General features: G+C 43.4%; 1 pseudogene; it reads left to right on the top strand.

The window, feature by feature from the left end:
• Nucleotides 1-5530: 5530 nt before the first annotated feature.
• Nucleotides 5531-5649, top strand: LOC134946046 (5S ribosomal RNA; annotated as a pseudogene).
• Nucleotides 5650-7315: the final 1666 nt, after the last annotated feature.

The raw sequence follows: 7315 nt of genomic DNA, 5'->3' as shown, positions 1-7315 counted from the left end.
TATCGCTGGACCAGATGGAACCGAGACGGACTGACCAGGCGGAGCCTGGAATATTGCTGGACCGGCAGAAGCCCTTTCTTCACGGGGCTGGTCTGAGGCAAGAGCCCCCACTTCACGGGGTTGGGCTGAGGCAAGAGCCCCCACTTCATGGGGCTGGGCTGAGGCAAGAGCCCCCACTTCACGGGGCTGGGCTGAGGCAGGAGCCCCCACTTCACGGGGCTGGGCTGAGGCAAGAGCCCCCACTTCACGGTGCTGGGCTGAGGCAAGAGCCCCCACTTCACGGGGCTGGGCTGAGGCAAGAGCCCCACTTCACGGGGCTGGGCAGCACTCTGTAGACTCTCTGGCTGGACAGCGCTCTGTAGACTCTCTGGCTGGGCAGCGCTCTGAAGACTCTCTGGCTGGGCAGCGCTCTGAAGACTCTCTGGCTGGGCAGCGCTCTGAAGACTCCCTGGGGCTGGATCCTCTGAAGAACCCCCTCCTGGGGCTGGACACTCTGAAGAACCCCCTCCTGGGGCTAGACACTCTGAAGAACCCCCTCCTGGGGCTGGACACTCTGAAGAACCCCCTTCTGGGGCTGGACACTCTGAAGAACTCCCTCCTGGGGCTGGACACTCTGAAGAACTCCCTCCTGGGGCTGAAGACACGGACGCCCCTCCTTGGGCTGTAGACACGGACGCCCCTCCTTGGGCTGTAGACACGGACGCCCATCCTTGGGCTGTAGACATGGACGCCCCTCCTTGGGCTGGACGCTCTGAACCCCTCACTGGGGCTGAAGACACGGACGCCACTCCGTGGGCTGTAGACACGGACTCCTCTGTGACTCTAAATGGCTTGAACATTCTTCTCTGGACACCCAACTTGGGATAAGGTCTTTTAATCACCGGACCCCAGTCATAAATTTGAGTCTCTTTCAGAGTAGCCTTCTTGATACCCCCGTCAGCAGTAGCAGGATCGGCTACTGTGAACGACTTGTAGACATGAGCACCATGATACTGAGATTTGTCACCATTCCCTGGCTTGCGAAGAATGCAGTCTTTAACAAAATGACCGGAATTTCCACAGTAAAGACAGAGGTGTAGCTCCCTACGCCGCTGACGTTCAGCTTCAGAGAGCTTGGGCCGTGGATAGCTCTGATGAACAACTTTTCCTTGCACAGAGAAAGAGACTTTTTTAACTGGATGGGACAAAACAGGTTCAACAACGTTGGTAGTATTCCTGAAGAGATCAGGCATCACAGAAAGAATACTAGACAAAAGTTCTTGTAACTGTAATAACATCTGGTAGAAAACCTGCAGTTGGTCAGGAGTCTTAGTGCAGAAGGTCTGAGAATCTCTGGAGAACGAATTCCGCTGCAGACACTGTGCCAATTGATGCTGAGTCGACTCCAAACCCTCCAAGCATCCTGCAATATTGCTTAGGAGGTCCTGCGTCAGACAAACACTTTCGGCCGGGTCCATGTGGCCAGTTCCTACTGTCATGACTGTGGTTTTGTGAACCCGGCGTTAGTGAAGTCTGTGCGGGCGACTGGAGGACTATGTGAATACTTTCACTGACCTGGTTTGGGAGTGTTGTGGGCTCGGGGTTTCTTCCGGTGACCGGGAAGAGGAACCGCAGCAGAGATGGCTGAATCAGGTTTTCCTCATGCAGGATTTGGTCGGCAGACAGGAAGCACGTATGGATGCTGGAGGTCTCCTGAAAGACAGAACTTGAAAAGGTGCTGAGGAATGAGGAAGCACCTGTGTGCGAAACGCGTTAGAGAATTGCCTTTCACCCAGCTAAGTGACCAAGCGACATCAATATTTGGGATCTACCCTGCCGGATTGGGAGCTAAGGACAACCAACGAGACCTCTCACACACCTGCTGCCCAAGCTGTACCGCAATCAGAGGAGACGCGGCCAGCCAGGTGGAGAGTCCACTCTGCAAACCGTCCACATACAAGCGGCCCCAAACAAGCTGAGGGTTAGAGACCATCGAGTACCGCTGCCACCACGGAGGACAGACGGGGAGTGAGAAAGCAAACCATCACCGCTGTGCACGGCGAGGATCTCCCCATCACGTCTGTATCCACGGACACGGTGGTAAGCGGTTTACTTCAGTGCTAAAACTGTCAGTACATGGACTATGCATAATATATGAATAAGAACTGTGGTCGTATGCAAAAGACTGAGTACTAACACAACCGGGAAAAACATAATTTAAAGTTGTGGAAACTGTGTCCTTATACAATGAACTGAGTTTTTCAACTTTGGGAAAAATACCGTTTAAACACCGCGGGTAGATAAGCTATGTTGCATTTAATTAGGAGTGATACCAATTGTCTCTGATAGGATTGAGCACTGGTTGTTTAAAACAGAGAAATATCACTATTTTATTAGCATTACAAAATTTTTAGAATGAGCTCATAATGAATATGCATGCATATTGAGTTTTAATTATATTACTGTATGGGATATAACGTTTGTACTAAAATAAACACCAGAGAAGTGGGAAAAAAACGTGTCTTTATTCATATACGCACCTGGAGAGATAGCGCAATCAGTCATTTTCTTTTCTTTCTTGTGTAGCCTCTTGATCAATTTATGATCAAGTCTTAGCTGTACGTACACAGGTACAGCTGGACAGAGATTGCAGCTTATAGTTTATTATAAATTTTAAATTAAAAGTAAGGAATACAATCAATCAATTAGCGCCTGGATCAGGGGTGTTTCTTTCCACTTTCACTTTTACCACAAAGGATCAATTAAAGATTTTAAGGCCTTTGGCATAGACCGCGTTCATTTAGACATACGAGGAGGAGACATTACCAAGGAACTTTATAAAAAAGAGAGCGAATGGATCTTTCGCCTCAACAGTCTCAAGCCCTCCGGTCTGAATGAAAATATAAATTATGCTGTTTTCTTGTGAACTACTGGTTTCCTTTTATTAGTTTCAATCCATTTACATTTACACTGCACCTTTCCTTAACCTCAAACACATTGCACTGCTTATCACACTTCTCACATGCCCTCCCTTTCTCTCTACCTGCACCCTGTTTCCCCCTATTTCTCCTGACCTGCTCACAATCCATTAATAGCGAGTTACCCAACCGTCACTTTTTTCAGTTAATTCCTTTTTCACTCCATCACAGTCACCTTCTCCCATCCTCATCATTCCGTAAAATTTCCTACGACATCCTCCATATCACAAATATTTTTTCCCCACGTGTTTCTCAATGCCGATACTGCGGCACACTCCTCATTGTAACCTGGTGACACTGCCCTCATACTATACACCACCCTTGTTTTCACCGATTCCCCCATCAATTCTGCTTCACGCCCTATCCCCTACTCACGTGGGGGATTTATATACAATTTATACACATGTGATTATAACAACATCTTATATACTTATTAATGTTTTCTTTAATACAAAATGTTATGCCCACATGCTATAGTTTTCATCTGTCCTGCTAATTCATTCACCCTAATTAAAGTGGTACCAGATGAGCCCACAGATCTCATCAATTTAGTATCATTTATATTATGATACAAGAAATGAGATGTATTATCTTTGCTGTATAATACCTGGTATTTATTTTTGCCTTTTCAGCCAATCACTATCTAATGTATTGACTACTGGCTTTATATTACATTTTTTTCATTAATTTTTTTCATTTTTTTTTCATTTTTACTTTATTACGTTCAATTTTTCATTAATCTTTTACCTTTATATTTATCTTTATTTTCATTCTTATTTTACTCTTTTTACTTTCTCAAATCTAACTTTCACCTAGTTCATTAATCATTACCCTTCTGTTGAGTTTTATCTTTCCCCTCTACCCCCACAGCTCCCCACTACAGATTTACACCCATCACGCATTCCACTCACTCATTCAATATAATAGCTGGCACTTCAAATCACTCCTTAGCATGCACCATTAATACCCCAGTTCCATTCATACCCCACATCCTAGGACGCACTATTACAGTCCCCAGTTCTACTTAATAAAACACATTAATTATAACCTGCCACTCAGGGTCCGTCAGCACTCTATCTTGGTTTCCCCCTCCCCTTTTCCCCAAAACCAATTCTATTCTTCATTAATATTTTCAATTATATTTATTTGATTTAAAAAAACTTTCAGTTTATAATTTTTGACACAATGTCACCAATCTGTTCAGGCTTTTATACTATGCAATATGCGGTCGTTATCTCTCCATTTTATCCATACCGGGATCCCTGATATCAATTGCAGTCCGGCATTCCTTATTTGCCCACACTTCTATCATCCCAGCGCCACTCTTTCCCTTTAATAAGATGGCACACCAGGTCCCACAACAGCTATTCCCAACCTGCCCACACTCTCTTCAACCTAACATCACCCTATCCCACTATCAAGATGGCGTTTTCAGGCTCGCTACTCAGCAGATGCCTTAGCCCACATTGCACGTAACTATCAGCTGACAATGTCCGTCATTGGCGGCGGGCGGGAGCGGCAACGTAGCACTCCCGCCCACCGCATCCGCTCTCCGACTGCAACCATTGGTCAATTTACGAGTGTAGCTGCTTTTAAAATCCCGTCCCCCACTCATCCCCCCCGAACCCGGAAGTGAACAAGCCCTGACGGGCAAAACACGTCTTCCACGGGGGGCCCGCACATGGAGTGATCCTCTTGGCACCACCTTTATTCACCTGACGATATACTGACCTGCTTGATTGCCCTCTTGGTTGGAGTTCTGTAAGCCCTATCTGTCGTGTGGTCATGTCCCACAGACAGTAACATTGTATCTCTAATTAGCCACATTTGTATCCATATAATCTGCACACCAGAGTTAATAACAAAAAAATAAAAATGTTCATGTGAAAATTGCTTTTTTGATACAGGCTGTAATTATAATTATAATCTCCAACAGAGGCTAGGACACTGTTACTTATTCTTTTCTTTCTCTCTCATTTGTCATAACCTGCATAACTTTCAGTACCTGCTAGACATTATTGTGTCAAGATTGTTTACTTCGTTAAACAGGCTGCTTTATTTTACAATTAAGGGAATGATTCAGTTACGCTGGTTTAATTTTCAACAATAATCTATGCAATTCTGGACCCCTTTTTTGACATCTGAATACCATAACTGTATGTTGTCCTAGATTGCTAATGTGTCAGATATACACATGCTGTGAGAATATATTTACAAAGCTCTATATCACCGTCAATAACGACAGCTTATGATAGGAGCACAACATCAGCTATAGTGACTGGTATTGCCCAGAATTCACTTTATGTGGACACGACACCCATCTATGTCTTGGAATGTTATTACATTAATTTATTCTCTTTCCTCTCAACAAAAATTTTGTGGACTCTCATCCACGATCCACGGAACACAGTACCACGGATGTGGGAACTGCTGAACCGTGCCTAACGTGGAAAGCAGATCCACATATTTTCACCCACTTCACTTATTCATCCCTCTTCCCTGTTTTCTAATTATTTCCTACTCCATAATTTCTTATATAGGTGCACTCTCCTTGGTGTACAGATTGCATAATCCTCTACTATCATACCACGCTGCCAATGCCCGATCTCGTCCGATCTTGGAAGCTAAACAGCGTTGGGCCGGGTTAGTACCAGGAGAGGAGACTGCCTGCGAATACCTGGTGTTGTAGAGTAGGATTTATTTTCCTCTCTATGTGAGAAGGGACACCAACAGCAGTATCACCACTAACTCTATTCAGTACCTTCTTATCCTTCTCTTTTATTTAATCCATGTCCATTGCAGAGCAACACCTCATTTTTTACCAATGTGATATCTGTCAATATTTCAGGTGTTCAAATATTGGTGACCATTGAATATTAACTATAACTTAATATAAGGTATTATAGTTAAATGTATCCATAATATTTTTGACCACTCCTTGGTCCCACTAATACAGAAACTCTGTACTGGTCAGGGGAAATGGGGGTATGACAATCCAGTGTCTACAACCTTTCTGAATCACTCTTTGAAGCAAGAGACCAGAACATTTTAACATTTTTCAATTCTTTATTTCATAAGGATCATTTAGATGGGTAATTACGTCCTAAACGATACCAATAAAAGCTATGTTTTAAATATTTCTCAATATCTAATATAGGAATTTCCTTCCTTGTATAAGAGTGCGCCCACACAAGAGCCTTCTCTCTCTCCCAGTGTCAGTCTGCGTATTTTCTGGCTCTGGGCGCACCACCAACTAGGACAGTATTTAATAAGAGAAAAATGTATATATTTTCTCTTTCCCACTACTGGGGTAATTAATCGTCCATTTTTGGTATTTCTCTTATATACATGACTGTATCTCTGTGACCTGTGCCCGATCACCCCGTATTTTGCCTCCCCTTTAGAATGTAAGATCTTATGAGCAGCACCTCCAACTCTTCATGTGCTTATCCGTCTCGAACTTAAACCATCTTTGACGACAAAAAATTCAGAGTTTCTCTAACACCCCGATACTTATGTCAGAGTTGTTTGCTGCTGTAACTATGTTTATTTACCCTGTACTTCAACTGTAAGTCACTATTTTTCTGTTTAGAGTATTTTGTTATTTATTCTGTAATTGGGCACTGCAGATACCTTGTGGTGCCATACAGTATAAATAAAAGGTAATAATAATAGTTACGATTCTGATTGGTAATCAATTTAATCACAGATATGCAAGCAGTAGTTAATGCAATTTTCAAAAAAGACAATCAAAGAGAGTATGATGTGCAAAAAGATAAAAAAAACAGTGAATTGCACAAATACTATAATCACTTTACTTTCAAAATCACTACATACAGTTCCGATCTTCACCGGCAAAAGTCATAGATCCCAAAGTGTCACAGTTTTGCATTGGGTCCTAAGTATTTAAATGTACTTGTTGCACAATGGTATGGTACGTCCTCAAAGGAATATAGAATCTACGATTTAAGAGCTGACTCTCTGTAGAGAGTGTCACTGTAATCAAAATATGCCAAAAGTTCTTGTTAGAAATGTGCCTTAAGGTTCCACCTTAGCAAAGTGTCTTTATAGTGATTCCCCAAAGTAAAGTGTCTCTGTGCTGACTGCACTGTCTCTGGACTGTGGCAAATATCCGTATTAGGCCTCCAGGTTCTCTTCTCAATTTAATAGCTGGCTGGTGGGTGGGTGTGTCAGTAGAAATAGGGTTTAATACAAACCCTCTTGTGGTTTAAACAATTTTCAGTCTCAGTAACTACTGTAACTCAGACTCTCAGCAGTCCTTCAAGCCTGCGCCTATCTCCACATGGCATCTTTTTTCTCCTCAAAATGGCCTTGGCACTCGTTCCTATGCTTAGTCC

This window comes from Pseudophryne corroboree, chromosome 7, assembly GCF_028390025.1.
Source record: "Pseudophryne corroboree isolate aPseCor3 chromosome 7, aPseCor3.hap2, whole genome shotgun sequence".
Lineage (NCBI taxonomy): Eukaryota > Metazoa > Chordata > Amphibia > Anura > Myobatrachidae > Pseudophryne > Pseudophryne corroboree.
This window is presented reverse-complemented; position numbering and strand designations above follow the sequence as displayed.